The sequence below is a fragment of the Lissotriton vulgaris genome, chromosome 1_1 (assembly GCF_964263255.1).
Source record: "Lissotriton vulgaris chromosome 1_1, aLisVul1.2, whole genome shotgun sequence".
NCBI classification, from domain to species: domain Eukaryota; kingdom Metazoa; phylum Chordata; class Amphibia; order Caudata; family Salamandridae; genus Lissotriton; species Lissotriton vulgaris.
In genome coordinates, this window is record NC_141685.1 from 1,055,997,122 (window position 1) to 1,056,014,042 (window position 16,921).

The 16,921-nt window shown below is 51.1% G+C and overlaps 1 protein-coding gene across 2 annotated transcripts in view; it reads left to right on the plus strand.

The window, feature by feature from the left end:
• Positions 1–16,921, plus strand: part of HMGXB4 (HMG-box containing 4) — a 264,459-nt gene that overhangs the window by 175,620 nt on the left and 71,918 nt on the right. The window lies entirely within an intron of this gene.

Below are 16,921 nucleotides of genomic sequence, written 5' to 3' on the forward strand. Positions count from 1 at the left end.
AGTAGCAAATAAGAACGGAGTGGTTGCAAGATATGTTTGGGGCGGAAAGAAAGAGGCAGCAAAGATGCATAAATGTCACTGGTAGTGTCACAGTATATTATATCCCTCAACCAGGACCTCACCATCGGCGGCGCAACTCCACCTCAGTTTAGGGAAACCTGCCTCCTGGCTAGCAATAATGCAATTGCGGTGAAACACCTGATCACAGGGCTCGCAGGGAGTACATACCCTAGCAATGCCAGTAAGGGTATATGAGAGAGCTCAGTCGCAACCATTAGTTCCAAATGTCTGAATAGCGCTTTCCAGAATGCCAGGACAGAGGGGCAGTTCCATGCCAAGTGGATAAAACCAGCATGCACCATCGCTCATCTCTGACAGTTATCCGGCTATGTGCGGTCCATTTGTACAAGCATCACGGGGGTGGTATAGATTCTATGTAGATATTTAAAGTGTAAAAGTTTATGTTTATAGTTATTTGACACCAGACAAGTCTGTTCACAGCAATAGGCCCACATCTGGTCTGTCATGGGATGCTCCAGGTCTCCCTCCCAGGCCGCACGCGCCCCACCACCCATCACTGGTCAAAGTGTCTGCGCTGGAATGGTACATTCTGGAAACCAGGTGTGCGCTGTCAGGTGTAGTAATGATTGCAGTGAGTGGGAGGAACTCAGGGGGCTCCTCCGTCTCAGGACGCAGCGCAGTAATTAGTGACATTTGCGTTCTGTGCACAAGAAAACGGTCTATTGTAGATAAATCCGGCTCATTTGTCAAGTCTGTTACTGAACGTAATTGTCCATCTCTAAACATGCCTCCTATGGTTTGCAGCCGACAACAAGTGAACGCACGCTGCGTTAGAACTTCAGTTGTAGGGGATATCCACAGATTATTCAGAATCGGCAAATGCGGGGAGTATATATGGCCCGCCTTTAGGTACCTACGTAGGAGTCGCCTAGCCCAACATGTGGTCTGCAGTGTATGAATCTCAGCCTTTGTCCTGAGTCCAAGCTGCAGAATATTAGAGAGAGGGTAAGGGCGGGCCTAGGTGCATTCAGGCTTCAGGAAATGTAATCGCACATCTGGGTGATACCAAAAGTAGGTGTAATGCGCCTGCACTAACATATAATATAAATAAAAGTCGGGCACCCCAGACCCTCCTCGCTCGAAGGGTTAAGTGAGTGTCAACCAGCCCACCCGCACTTGTCCCCCTGCCCAGACCAATTGCATCAGAATACCCCGAAGGGTACTAAAAAAGGAGGCTGTTCGTGGAATTGGGATATTTAAAAACAAATATAAAAACCAGGGTAGATTAACCATCTAAATGATTGCAATGCAGCTGGCCATCGACAGTGGGAGTGCTATCCAGCGGTCTATCTGTCCAGAGAGGCGGTCTATGGCCGGGCCATAATTAAGCCGGACAACTTCCGAGGCTGTGCGGTGTAGAATTACATCAAGATATCTGGGGGGGGTTGGGGGGGGGGGGGGGGGGTCATCGCACCAGCGCAGGGGGAAGTCCAGTGTGAATTGAGTGGTAGCGTCAGTTAGGAAGATTATTTCCGATTTGTTCCAGTTGATGACCAGTCCGGAAAAAACACAGAACCGCACCACCTCCCGCATAATCGGAGAGAGATTTGTGGCAGGTTCACGAACGAATAGAAGAACATTGTCCGCATATAAGGACGCCAGGAAAGGACCCTGATCGAACCCTAACCCTCACAGGAGGTGCCATTCCTGAAGATGCCGCACTGGCGGGTCCATCGTTATAATAATAAGCAGAGGCAAAAGTGGGCAGCCCTGCCTAGTGCCACATGAAAGTGCGAATTTATTTGACAGTGCTACATTTATTCTAAGCTTAGTATAAAAGGCGGACTAAAGAGTGGAAATTTTGAGGGGAATCCCAGTTTACTGAGCGCCGCCTGAAGAAAATCCCACTCTAAAGAGTCAAATGCTTTTTCCGCATCTAATAATAGCGCTACAGCAGGGAGAGCAGGGTTTATTTGATTGATGACCGTGAACAATGTGCGTAAATTTACCAAGGTCGAGCGGTTCGGCATTAAGCTTGAGTGGCGGAGGGAAATGATTTGGCCAATTAAAAGCGATATTCGCGTAGAAAGTACCTTTGCCAATATTTTGTAATCTTGGTTTAAGAGAGACAGTGACCTATATGAGGCACACCTATCAGGCGGCTTGCCCGGCTTAAGAAGCAGGGGTTAGACTGGCCATAGCGGGCACCGGGCATTTCCCGATAGGCTGCTAGGGTGGGGGCCAGTTTTGGGTCCCTGGGGGGCCACTTTTGTTACCGGGGTTCAGCAATATCATCCCGCCTGTAACAAAATCGTCCGAATCCGGTCCTCGCAAATTGCTCAGCTGTGCTCCCCCTCTCCCCAGGGTAGCCGGCTGAGCAGTTTGCCAGGGCCGGTTTCTGTTCCCCGTCGGCCTTGTTAAGAACCAATGTTACAATTGCCTCCCGCAAGGTGGGGGGCAACTCACCCGACTCTAGCGCCTCTGCCTAGACCTCTATGAGATGTGGGACTAATTGCGCGTTATAAGTTTTATAGAACATGCCTGTAAGGCCGTCTGTGCCGGAAGCACGTGAGCCATCCAGACGGTCAATGGCTTCAATAATCACGTCCGTGCAATGGGCAAGGCCAAGAATTGTTGCTGTCTTCTTTCCATTCACACCATGCTGTCTCATTTAGATTATCGGAAAGGGCTTCACCAGTTGGTGGGGAGCACGTAGTGTATAGCCAAGTGTAGTAGGACAAGGCAGATTGGATATCAGCACCGCCTGTGGCATAGGTCCGCCTGTGGCATAGGTACTGTCTGGAGCTGGGTAATATAGGTGGTGTGGTGTCGAAGAGCAAGCAAACCGGCCAAAGTGCGTCCCGGCCTCTCTCCCTCCCCATACACCTGTGCGCACGCATATTTCCCCAAGTAAGCGGTCTCACGTATTGGTAGCTGCTGGAACTCTCCCAATAGTTTAGCACGTTGATGCAGCGGATAGGGGGCTGCACCCGCTAGTGTCTGAGCATCCAAGTCCCTCAACTCCCGCTCTATAGCGTCATGGTCCCAACGAATTGTGCGCAGCACCCCAGCCTGCTTAGCTATGTAGATGTATCTAATATACACCTTAAAAGCCTCCCAGAAGGTAGCATAGTGGGGCACAGAGCCAGTATTCATCTGGAAACAGTCTATGATCGCATCTTGCACTTCACTCTTAAGAACAGTCTCTAATAAGGCGTCAGACGGGAAGAGCCCAGACCTAGAAGGGCGCTCAACGCTGGGCAGGACCAGCACCAATAGCACTGGTGAATGATCTGATAAGGTGCTTGGTAGATGATCCGCTTCCACCACGGTGAGAAGGTCCGGGGTTACTTGCCATCTGTCTATGCGGGACCAGGTGCCATGCAGTGCTGAATAAAATGAATACCCCTGAACAGTCGGGTGCCAATGCCGCCGGACATCGGCCAGGAGGTGTGTGTGTAGGAGCGTCTCAAGTTCCCTCATGGAGCAAGGCTTGGTGTTGTGCCCAGTGCTCGTGGTATCTGTCCCGGGTTGTAGTGTAAGGTTAAAATCTCCCCCAAATATGATAGGATCAATCGGTATGCCAGTAATATGCGTTGAGATGTTAGCAAAGAAGCCCCGGGCGTCACACATTAAGAGCTTAAATGTTAATAAAAAGGGGAGTTATTTACAAATCAAAATACAAACTCCACAGGGTAGGTGCTATAGCTAGCAAAAGACCGGTTGCCACCCCACCGCTTTCGGGGCATAGTGGGTCGCCTGCAATAGTGCAACATGTATTTTGTGTCTTGCTAAATAGGCAAGAACCTGTTGCCCCTTAAGAGGGTTTGACAGGCCCCTCAAGTTCCATGTTATGCATCTCAGCTCAAGCCCGCCCTCCCGATCCCACTACAGTAGGTGGAGTAATATGCAGTCTAGACTGTCTCTATATTCGGATTTGGATAGCCCACCAGTGTATACATTTGTAGCCTGCAGAAAATAAACTGAATTAAACTCTCTCCACAGAGGCTCCCCCTCCCACATCTGATATCCACTCAACCTGTATCCAGTGAATCCCAACACATCTTAACTTAAACAAAATAACCCCAAACAGATTATAAAGAGTAGGAGATCTCCTTGGGGGGTAGCAATGCCCCGAGCAGACCACGAAGTCTGAAAACGAGAGACCATAATATGCATGTGGCTGCACTCATATAGAGTCAGGACAACAACGGTATCACCAAAAATAAGAGAAAGAAAGCATCTTATCACATCATCCTCCAAGTGTTCATGGATCCGTGCCCAGTTTATCGCCTCTACATGCTTGAGAATTTACTAATTTCCCAGGAGATTAATCTCTGTTCGATATGTGTAGGCTGTTCGGAATTCGGTTAAAACCGAATGTACACGAAAATACCCTACTGAATGAAAATCAGCTGAGCTGGTTTAAACCGAGTCTCACCGATTTTCATTGTTGTTGCGCCTCTTGACCACTTGATGGTGCCAAAGCAATGCAAATCATTGCCTGCCTGTGATGTCTGGCACGGAGGTGTCAGGGGAAAGCTCTGCTTCTTCAAATGGGCAGACGAGGTGTGAATGGCCCAAGGGTGAGAGTAACACCAGGCCCCCTGCCTGGCTCACGTGGGGGGAGAGGAGCTGTTCAGTTGTGGTTTGCTGTCTTACTGAGGCCGGGTGCACTGGAGTACTTAACAGGTCTTTCAAAAGACCATTTACTTAACAAGGCTTTGTCAATAAAGTAATGGTGGGGGACGGGCGCCGGAGAAAGAGGTTGTGCGCTTGTTTCTGGATTGTTAGTTCTCGCCTAGCACAGCCCTCCACTGCCTTCCTTGATGGCGTTGAACCCTGACGTGTGTGGCCCTCTCTGCACAGTTTAGTCTATGCTTGCAAGAGTGCTCAAGTGTGGTCTGATACGCTTTTAAACCGGCTCTAAAGAATGCTGTTGAAATACAAGCCACCCTTCCCGATTCAGGCTGGAGACTACCGATTTGATGGCTAGTCTCCCGCCTCCCGATTTATGCATCTAGAAACCCGATGCCAGCACGTAATTGAATAATGTGCCTCTCTTCTTTAATGCGAGGAAGTGGCAACCTGAACCTGCAGCAGCAAACTGGAAAGAGTGGCTGATGGCACTTTGTGTCTCTAAACGGAAGTTACAACTAGCCTATTAGAGCAGCAGGGGAGCCCTCGTTTTGCGTTATCTTTATTGAAGTGAAAGCCGGTTTGTAGAAGCTGGAAACAATAGAGACAAGGGGTGAGTATTTTCCTTCGCACCCAGCAGTGGGCCGTTTATACGCCTGCAAAATAAATTATCTTTTGCAGGCGTATAAACGGCCCACTGCTGGGTGCGAATGAAAATACTCACCCCTTGCCTCTATTGTTTTCAGCTTCTACAAACTGGCTTTCAATTCAATAAAGATAACGCAAAACGAGGGCTCCCCTGCTGCTCTCAGAGTTGACATAGAATGCTGGGGTGGTCATAGCTGCCGAGGTTGCAGATTCCTTATGTGTGGCATTTTTATAATCTTGGTGTTTTTAGGAGTGATATTCAGTGACTATGAATGACACTTTCCAGTTAGCAAAATCAAGCAATGTAGAGAAGGAGAACGTGTAAATATCAGAAATTACACCCATTTGCTCAACAAGAAATTCTAAGATCTTAAAACTGCATTAAAGCACCAGAAATGGAAAGGCACTGTAGGACCCAACTGCTCCAAACGGGGTTATTTCATTGCTGAATTGTACACAATTTTTACGTGGCAGCAGTTGAGTGCAGCTGTGAGCTTGAGGTGGAAGAAGATCAGTACCCCTTCTATGTGCCAACAATGCGCATGCAGAACTTGATATTTATATTTTATTGAAAACGTTTTTAAGGTGATAAAAAAACACTACCCTTTTTAAAATGTGCATTCATCTCTTCCAAAAACAAAATGCATATTTTCAGGTGACCGTAAGCAGCAGCAGCTTACCTCAACATGTAAATTCAGGCATCCGCTTTATGCAGAGGGTCTGTCTGCAGCATTTCGTATTGTTGCCAATGTTTTCGGGGCATAGCTTTCACTGTCAGACTCTGACTCACGTTACTGCACCTCCTATGTGCTGACGCTCCTCGACCCCCAGTGTATGGGATCTCAGAGTATTTCTTCTGCCTCCAGCCGGACTGTACTGGTCCCCATCAACTATTCCCCTAGAGTGAGTGGAAGCGAAGGCGGCCTCGGAGTACCGGGTCGGTGCCAAACTCTCTCGCCTCACTCTGCCGCCGGGGGCATTTTAGCGCATAGACACAAGAACTGTACAACAGGCAGAATAAACAATCAGATGGGCTGTTATCAACCCCGCTTTATTTAACGCCACATCCAGTAGCAGCACTAGCAGTCCTGTGACCTCACCAAGGAAGGCCCACATCTAACCCCATGAAACACTGCGTCGCCCCTGTATGAGTCACCTTGACGGACCTTGCAGCACAATCTGCGCATAACACACAGATTAGCACAGCAGTGACTGACAGTACCACAGGGTGGCTGTGCAGTGCAGCGTGGGTTGTCTGAACGTATAGTGTCAGGCAGGGGGAGGCTAGAAGCACCCTTGCGAGACCGTGGTGCTGACCGAAACAGAGCAATTTAAAGGCAGCAGGAAGAGAAGCTTTCGGAGCCGACTTCGGTGCCCTGCTCAATTCAGACACACATGCTCCAGTCCCAGAGCTGCCCTGCAAATCGCATAGGAACCCTGATTAATTTAGAACTTGAACGCAGAGCTGCTGTTTGCAGCGTGACTGCAGTCACTACCTGCTTCACCCGGGCTTAATCCCGAAGGTGGTCAAGGCGCTAAAAATGCGTGACTAATGCATTTTAATGCAGTGATGCGGATCACCACATTAAAATGCGTTAGTGTAATGCCTGATGTGTGGTACTTGGCAGTGCTGTGTGTTCAAGCCCCTGCGACGGGCAGGGCGTGTCTACCGAGATTCCCGCCTAAATTGGATTCCTGAACAAACAGGACAGACCAGGTTAGGGAAGAGACAGGGTACACAAGTTAGCTTAAAGGCATTATCTGTTTTAACAAACAAAACTTCTGTTAATGCTTGCTCATTCTAGAGTCAGATATTAGCTGTACAAGCCCTCATTCCGTCAAGCATGGATTATCGTTATAGTCTCTATCTTGGCATTTCAAATGCTGGGCTGTCCAAAATTCAGGTAGTACAGAATTCAGTCATCCAGTTAATACTTGGTTTGAGGAGACAGGAGCATGTGTCTGTTTTCACTCATAGATTACATTGGCTCCCTACTGAGAAGGATTTAATTTGAGTCTGCCATGTTTCTTATTCAATACATGGAAGAGAGCCCCTTTCCCAACAAACTTTCACCTGTAGCAACCCAATTGCCGACCCCGCTCATAACCTTGTGCTCCTCAAGGTGAGACCTATTGCCTGTGCCAATGCTTGTTTTTTAAATGTGCGCGATTCCCCATCTTCATTGAACTGCAAACTCAAACTATGCAACTGATGTTGACCAAGTCCTTATCAGAGTTGGTAGGCTACCAGAAACATGCTTAAAAAGCAGACACTGCACTAGTCAGGTGACCATGTCCTTCGTGGAGTGCAACACTCTCTGAGCAGAAGAGGGGTAGTGACTCTGGAACACAGACTGTAACTTCCAACTTGCTGAGTGATTATTTCACGCTCTCATTTAAAACAAGCATTTGCAATGCATTAGGTCTGGCATTTACGCAAGTTTGAGCTATTGACATTGCAAATAACAATGCCTTTTATTTTTGTTTTCGTTTTTAAAACATTAATAAAAGGCTTTGTCATTTACAATGCCAATAGCTTAAACTCGCATAAATGCGAAACCTATTGCATTGCAAATGCTTGTTAAAGCTGAGCTGCAGAATCAAAGGACAATGGAAAGTATTTCATGACTGTATTAAGCTTCTGAAATGTAGAACAGTACACAATTTCTGACGAAAAATGGGAAAAGCAATAATAAAAGCAAAGCGTTCCATAAACACCGGTAAAACACTGTTTCAATTGTTTTTTTATGGCGCGAAAACGAGTAACCACTGAAAAGCACTGTTTTTATGAGGTATTGAAATCACTGGAAAACACTGAGAAAACACCACCAGAATTTCCCAAAAATAGAAACTGAAAACAGGAAAGCCTAGATATGTGGCATTTCCAGCAATCTGCCGCCTCTGCTGGTGTACCAAAAATAGTGGTTTTACCATTAATCTGAGTACGTAGGCGCGCCGGGTATAACATGGCGTAACTAATATTTTTGTTTCTCAGAGTTCGCTTGATGTCTTGAAATTTGAGCCAGGCCTCCTCTACCATTGGCGTGAAGTCCGGGTAGAGCGACAGCAACATCCCTTGGAACTGTAGATTTTCCACCACTCTGGCCCTACGCAAGGCGACATCCCTTTCGTGATAGTTTTTTTTTTTTTTAAATCTTTATCTTCAGTTTTACACATAATTAGCAATACGTAATGGTCACAATGGTACATAGCAATTGTGTCATCATATCTCAGTGGTATGCAATATATGTATAAACAACAAGAATCCACCAATAACTGTCAGGTGTTCCCTACAATGGTGGGAAGCACATTGTGTTTTTAAAATACCCCTCACTCACCAAAAGGACCCTTGGTGTCATGCTTCATCATTGGGGTCTTCAGACCCCTCTACGGGATGCGGCGTGGTACTACCTACGACTACGCGGAAGCACTTATTTCAATGACTATGCGTGGTGCGTGTGAGGGTTGGATGTAAGTGAGTGGTGGGGTTATAAGTGAGTGATAAAGTTAAAAAGTGCCTGGCTCGTGGGGTATACTCAAAAAATGTTTAATGGGCCCCCGGGCTGGTACTATTAAAAAAAGTGAAATGCGCGGAGTCTATGTTACGTTATGTACATCACCTCTTGTGTGCGTCCACATGTTTCGGAGATCAACTCCTTCTTCAGGACGGGGTGCACAAATCCCCACCTTACTCACGTTTCACTATGTAAAAATGTGGTTGATATTTACAGAAAAATCCAAGGTATCTGCTATTTGCACAACCTGAGGAAAAAGGGAAGAGAACATAAATATTGCCTTCTACACCTTATGTCGTTCACGGTGAAGTCACCTGAGAAAAATATATATAGTGTGGGTTGTAATCACTAGACAGTTGTTGTCATTCTAAATGTGATGGTGAACCCTGCAATAAAAACGACGAAGACAAGACCGACACACACATAACATAAAACACACGCCCTAATTTTTATGTCCATTTGTGACTCTGGGACTGGTATTCTGTGAGTGGGATAATCAAACGTTGATTAAAAAGCATACTTGTCTCTTTAGTCTTGTGAGCCTCATGAGCCTTCTAACGTTGGGGGTTGGCGTGCCAATCGGCTACCTAAAGGTAATACACAGTATCAGCAATTATTGGCTACTTACATATTGGCAGGTGACCTTGCGCAGGTCTGTAATATACTCACGATCTCAATGAGAGAAAATATCCTTGTGCCCCCACCCGCGGCTCCGCTTGGAATGCCGGTGGTGTGTTCTATGCTCGGTATGTATACCCTATTTGCGCTGTTGATTGATATCAATTAGGTCTTAAGGGGGACGCTTAGACCGGAAGGCGATGATTACCCTTATATGGGTATTCTGTTGTGCTCACAGGTGTCCTTTGCTTCGAGGTGTTGCGTCAGCGCCGGGCGTTGGTATTGTCAGCACGCAAGTGCCCGATCGGCAGCCGAGTGTGTTTTCTACTGGCGCGCATGCGTGAGATCGAGACTTACGGGTCTCTGTCTTGGCAAATGCGCTGTTGGAAATAGAGGCCAACATTGTGCCTGGCCTGATTAATAGTAAAAAAACGCTGAGTATATATGAAATATACAGTATATTTATATTGTGTAACGAATTATAGATTAGAAACAAGCATTGGAAATGCAATAGGTCTCGCATTAGAAAAGTTGGAGCTATTGGTCTTGTAAATGACAAATATTTTATTTATTTGTTGGTTTTCCAAATAGCTAAATTGATAGCTTTGTCATTTACAATGCCAATAGTTATAACTTTCGCGAATGTGACACCTATAGCATTTTGAATGCAACATGTTTTGTATTTACGTGACATAGATGGCAGCTCTGGTCGTTAGGCCACATCTCTAGAGAGCAGGAGAGTGCAGCAGGTGTGAGAGGGTGAGTGGGTGTGTGAGGGTGTGGGTGTGTGAGGGTGAGTGAGGGTGTTTGAGGGTGTGTGAGGGTGAGTGAGGGTGTGTGAATATGATTTTCGTCAAAACTGTAAGCGCAATTAAATCCGTCAGGAGCTCTGCCGCAATAAAAAAAAAACATCGTACAAAATGTGCTACGTTAAAGTCACTCGCATAGTACATGCGACTGAAAAAAACAAAACGGGAGGATTTCCTATGGTCAAATAAAGTTTCAGCAGCCTAACTAACGTGCTCTTCAGAACCTCCTGAAAGCCGTTAAACTAAAGCCAATACTGAAAGTGAATGGAAAGGTATTCAAAAGTTTGCCACTTTTAAAACTAGTCGACGAGAACCCAACAACCAGGGGGTATAAACATGGACATAGCCATTTGATATCTCTTACAGCTCCCCAAACAGCAAACGTGTGACATCATGCGTATTTTCCAGCATAACGTACGTGTGTAAACTACTACGTCAGAAAATAAGAATGAGAGTCGAGCTGGGGGCGGCCATGTCAGCACGTGACGTAATCAATTCGCGACAATCTGCTTGACCACTTGGAGGGCTACTCTGGCAGGCATAGGCATAACCCATAATCATTTTTGTTTACCACAAGAGGTGCTGCCAGGTCGGGTACTACAAATAAATGGCCAGCGTTAATGGGCCCGTGTCGGAGCGACGTATACAGGTAGGAAGTGGCAACGGTGAAAGTTTCAACCCCCAACCATCATTGTACTCATGGGAAGGGGGGGGGGGTATCGACAGGGATCACTTTTACTTGTCCTCGGACACGAGGCAAGTGACATTCCTACATCTCAAACTATGGCGACGACTGCCGCGACCCCATCCCTGCGCAAATTCAAGGATGGGGTCGGGACAGCCGTAATGCACACGAATCAGAGGGGAGGAGATCTATGTAGCTAACTGCCAATAACATTAGCGGCACCAACCCCCTTAAATCGATAGACACCCAGGCCTCCTCTCATACAACCACCAGACAGTCTGACTGGAGCCTGCAAACATTCCTCAAAGCACAACAATGGCCAGAAATAGGACGCGGAAAGAGAGAGAGGAGGCATAGATAGGAGGCAAAGGAGAAGGAAAATAGGAGACGAGAGGCTGCAGAGAAGACAGTGTTGATTAGGGTCTATGTATGCATAGTGAGGTGGGGCAGATCAGAGGAGGAAAAGAAACCAAGGGGTGTTGGATAGGAAGTGGAACAAGAAAGCAAAGACCAAATAATACAGAAACGAAATAAGGCTGGTGGAAAGGGAGCCAGGGGAAAGTGGACAGAGAGGGGGGGGGGGCACAGATGTTAAGACAGAGCATAGCTGGAAACAGGGACACAAATTGCATGGGATGCGCAGAAGGGAGCACAGATACAGAAGCGGGGAGTGGGAAGAATGGGGGTTAAAACTAAGTAAGAAGTGAGGATGTTAGATGAGGCAAGAGTAGGTAGAATAAGAAAGCTACACATTAAGGTAAATAAATGTGTGCTATACATGTAGGTCACGGAAAAAGTAAAGGAAAATAGGGTGATGAGAAGAGTGAATTGGTGGGAGACGAGGCAGGAAGAGACCCAGTGATCTTGTACGGACGAGGATCACTAAATGAGCAGCACCGAAGAGAGCATGGAGTGGGGAAGCCAACCAGAAGGTCGTAGTAATGACAATATATATAAAACGGGGAAAACAGCGATCCAGTCTGAGTACAGAGATGGCAGGGGGAGAGGATAGACACCTAGCAAGATCGGAGGAAGAGAGGGAGTGGGAGGGGGAAGAGGAGGTGCCGTGCAGAGAGAGGAAGAGGAGGTGCAAGAAGAGCCAACGATAGGCAGAGGTGGGCGCCGAAGTCGAGAACATGGACTAAGTAGGCAAGAGATATGTAGGAAGAGGAAAGTAGTAGCAGAAGGGGAATAGTCAGGCGACGGAGGGATCTAGGGAGAGTAGCAGTGGATTTAAGGTGGGAACAGGGTGTTAGAGGGCATCTGCTTGGACGGCTCTGATAAATAAAAAAATGCATTGCAGGGCGCTGGAGGGAAGAGAGAGAAGGGGAGGGGGGAGGAGAAATGCGACACGGTGGGCAGGGGAGGGGGCGGAGCGGGGAGAGGGAACAGACGGAGAGAAGGCAGATAAGGGGAGGGGGGAGGAGAAATGCGACACGGCGGGCAGGGGAGGGGGCGGAGCGGGGGCATGGAGTGCGGCTGAGGGAACTGATGTGCACGCGCTTTTAAGCTCAATGCGCATGCGCATTGAGCTTAAAAGTCACGGGCACGGGGGCGTGGCTTGGCGGGCGAAGATGGCGGTCGCAGCCTTGTAGAGCTCCCGCCGGCCCGGACTTAATCCGATCATTTATCCTGACCCCCGAGCCCGCTGCTGGTACCCAGTGCTTGCTTTTGATCGGGTGGGGTCTCCTGCCTACTTTGGTGTGCCGATCCTGCATTTCTACCCTTCCTGTGATCGGAGGGAGGCGGCGACGAAGTACGGCCTGGTGGCCGGCCGGAGGCCGGGGTCCTCGAGTTTCGCGACGCCTGGCGGTGGTAGCGATCTAGCGTGTGCGGGTGGCATCCGCCGCGCCGGCCTTGGCTCGTCTCATTGACTGCACTCGCCTGAAGGATCGAGACGGTGCCATCGGATCCTACCCATCGGTTCTTTCCCTGTGTGGCCGACGAGCGGAGGCGGCGAGGCGTGGCCCCGCGACAGCCTGGAGGCGGAGGTCCCTGGGCCCCGAGGCGACCGGTGACGACCCGGCAGACGGCAGTGGCATCGGATCTGCCCATCCTGGCCTGGCCCATTGCTGCGGCGGTCCACCGATCACGGACCCGCAGCTTCTTCAATAGGTACTTTGGACAGCTGCCCGTGGGGACGAGCGGCCTGTCCCGCCCGGGTGACGCCGGGACCTCGATTTTCGAGACGCCCGATTACTGTGGCCGGCCCGCATTTCTCTCTGGGGCCTCGTCTGGGCCGTTCCGCTAGAGACTTGTGACGGTGTCCGAAGACACGGAGGTGGTGTCCGCCCTGCCTGGCGTGTGCCATGACCAGGGACAGGGGAGGTGGCCCGCCTAAACATGGCCCTATCGACAAATTCACTGGGCCGAGTGGTGGCGCCGGGGCGGCCGGTGGCAGCGGTGGCCCTGGGCCGGACAATGCAGCTCTACTGGCGGCCATCACCCAGTCCCGGGACACGCTCGATGCCAAGATTGGGGCGGTTGGGGCGGATGTCACGCTCCTGCGCCAGGACCTCCGCAACGCTGTGGAGCGGATTGCTGGGGCTGAGACCCGTATAACAGAGACCGAAGCGGACATTAGTGGCCTCAAGAAACGACTGGCGGAGGTGGAGAGCGTTCAAAAGACGCTGGCGGCCCGTGTGGAAGATGCAGAAGGGCGCGCGCGGCGCAACAACCTTCGCTTCATCGGTTTTCCTGAACGATGCGAGAAGGACAACATGGAGCGGTTCCTGACCGGGTGGTTGGAGAGCTGGCTCCCCGAAGGGGCACTGTCTACGTGCTTCGTGGTCGAGAGGGCACACAGGGCTCTGACCCAGCGACCACCGGAAGGCGAGCGCCCACGGCCTGTTATCGCTCGGCTGCTGAACTACCATGACCGAGATGTTATCCTCCGGGAGGCAAGGAACAAGGGCTCCCTCGCCTATGAGAATCACACCATCATGATTTTCCCGGACTACACGAAGATGGTTCAGCAACAGCGGCAATCCTTCATGGACGCTAAGGCTAAACTTAGGGGCCTCAAGATTCAATACTCGCTCCTGTATCCAACTCGCCTGCGAGTCATATATCAGTCTCGGACCCATTTCTTCGATTCGCCGGAGGAGGTGTTCCGCTGGACAGATGAATCGGTGCGGCTCAGGCCCCATGCCCAGCCGGGGCTGGATCCAGGCAGGTCCCAGGGTTCGTCGCCGGAGCGTACAGATCGCCCGAACAGGAAGGGCCGCCATCGGAGGTCCCGCTCCAAGAAGAGATCAGCCTCTGCCAGCGCGGCGCGGCCGGGTGATGCCCGGGACTCGGAGCACTCCGACGCAGGCAGCTGAACATTGCTGGATCTGCATGCACTTTGTAGGTTCCATCCTGAACTGCCCTGCTTTGGCCGGTGAGACTGTTTCATACTGTCCTTGATGTGCCGGTTAATTCCCTTGTGAAGACTTCAGTTGTTGTCATGGGGATGCAGTGGGGCTTGGGGGGTACCACTTGTGGGCCTCAGACCCTCACAGATGTGAGTGTTGTTGGGGGGGGGGTGTGTGTGTGTCATTGCGGGGTTGTTGGGATCCATTGGTATGGTGGGTCCTGGGTCCTCTGTTTGGGACCCGGGTCTCTCCATGCCGCGACAGATACTTCAATGTTCTCTGAGGTATTGGGGTGGTGGGTGTGGGGCGTGGGGGGGAGTGTTGGAGTTGTACTTGTTGGGGGGGTTCGGGGTCGGGAAGGGAGCGCTGTGTTTGTGGGTTGGGGGGGGGGTCCACACATGTCTGAGGCTTTGGTTTTTGTCGGTTTGCGGGTTGCACCAGGGTGGGAGGGAGGGCCAGGTTTTGGACTGTGTATCGACAATGGCTGATACTGCGCTTATGTCTCCTTCGAAAACCCTGCGGGTGGTGACATGGAATGTGCGGGGTATCCTGGACAAGATCAAGCGTGGGGCTGTGCTGCGATGGGGAAGAGGGAGATGGTGGATGTACTCATGCTCCAGGAGACTCATATGCTGGGCTCCAAGGCCCTCAGCCTCCAAAGGTTCGGCTATCAACAGGTTTACCATGCTGGCTTTGCGAGGGGTTCACGGGGGGTGGCCATATTGGTACATCGTAGGGTGGCCTATGTTCATGAGAAACAGTGGATTGATCCTCAGGGTAGATTTGTCTTTATTCAAGGCCTGCTGGGCTCCGAGCCGGTGGTTTTCGGAAGTGTTTACGCCCCTCCCCCCCTGCAGTGGGCATTGTCTGAGCGGTTGTTTGCGCTGTGGGACGAAATCCCCGAGGTCCTGACCATGGTGGGGGGTGACTGGAATGAAGTCATGGATGTGAGCCTGGACCGCCGGCGACGAGTGCATGTGGTGCCTGACCCCCCTCCCGCGGCTGCTCCCACCCGGTTGTGTGCGACAGTGCGTAGTCTGGGCTGGATTGATGTGTGGCGGCATTTCCACCCCGCGGAGCGGGCCTACACGTATGTATCGGCGGTGCATGGGTCCTTCTCTAGGCTCGACTACTTGTTTGTACCGGGTGCCTGCCTGAGCCGTGTCAGGGACGCAGCGATACTCCCCAGGGGCCTCTCGGATCATTCCCCTGTCCTGGCCACCGTGACCCTCCCCTCTAAACGGCAGCCATTTCGATGGCGCATGTCCGCCTGGCAGTTACAGCGGCCGGAATACGTGACGCATATACGCCAAGCGATCGATCATTTTTGGCGCGAGAACCTGGGTGGGGGTGTCGATGCCATTGTTGTGTGGGAAGCGCTAAAGCCTACGATACGGGGCATCGATATAGCCTGGTGTGCGGCCGCTCGGCGGGAGCATCGGGAGGCCATTGTGACCGCCGCGGCCCGAGTGGAGGACCTGGAGCAGCGTAGCCGACTCGGGGGCGACGAGGGTGTTGTGCGACGGCTCCTGCAGGCCCAGCAGACGTATGCCTCGGTTCTATACGAGGAGGCCCGACAGGCGTGGCTCGCCACGCGTAGCAGGGTGTACCAGTGGGGCGACAAGTCCTGCACAATGTTACATAGGCTTTGCCAGGCGACCTTCCAACCCCTAGAACTGCCCGGCCTTGCGGCGGATGACGGGTCGGTCATGTCCGACCCGGGTTTACTAGCGGCGAGCTTTGCCCGCTATTACGCGGCACAATATGCTCCCCGAGACCCAGTGGTGGAGAGCGACATAGCCTCATATTTGGATGACCTACTCCCACGGGCGGTCCCTGATGAGACTAGAACGGCCCTGGAGGCCCCGCTCACCTCCGATGAACTTGGAGAGGCCCTTGGCCAGCTGAACACGGGGAAGGTGCCCGGCCCGAGCGGTTATCCTGCCGAATTCTACAAGAAGTTCCACGTTCAATTGGGACCCCATTTCCGCAACGCTCTGGAGGCGGCGAGGTCTCGGGGCGAGCTGCCACCTGACTGGCGCCACGCCGAGATTGTGGTCTTTTTGAAGCCGGGCAGGGCGCCGGATCGGCACGACTCTTACAGGCCGATCTCCCTCCTCAACATTGAGGCCAAGGTTCTGGCGAAAGCCCTTGCGAACCGATTGCTGCCCCACATTGCCGACCTGGTCCACCCTGATCAGGCCGGGTTCATGCCGCGCAGGGCTACCCGGCATAATATCCGGCGGGCACAGGCAGCGATCGACGCTATGGGAGACAGGGATGAACAGGCTGCACTCCTTCTTGCGGACATGGACCGGGCCTTCGACTCGGTGAGTTGGACATATCTATTCACCTTGCTGGCCCGCCTCAATCTAGGGCCGGTCTTCCTGTCCTACATTCGCCTCCTGTACACCAATGTCACAGCCTCGGTCCGTGTTGCCGGTGCGGTCTCTGGGCGCTTCCGGATCGGCCGTGGTACCCGACAGGGTTGTCCACTTTCCCCCTACTTGTTTGCCCTGGCCATGGAGCCCCTGGCGGCGCGGGTCCGAATGGATGCCCATCTACGTGGCTTTGTCTGGAACGACCACCTAACTGATAGGATTGCACTCTACGCTGACGACGTCCTCCTGT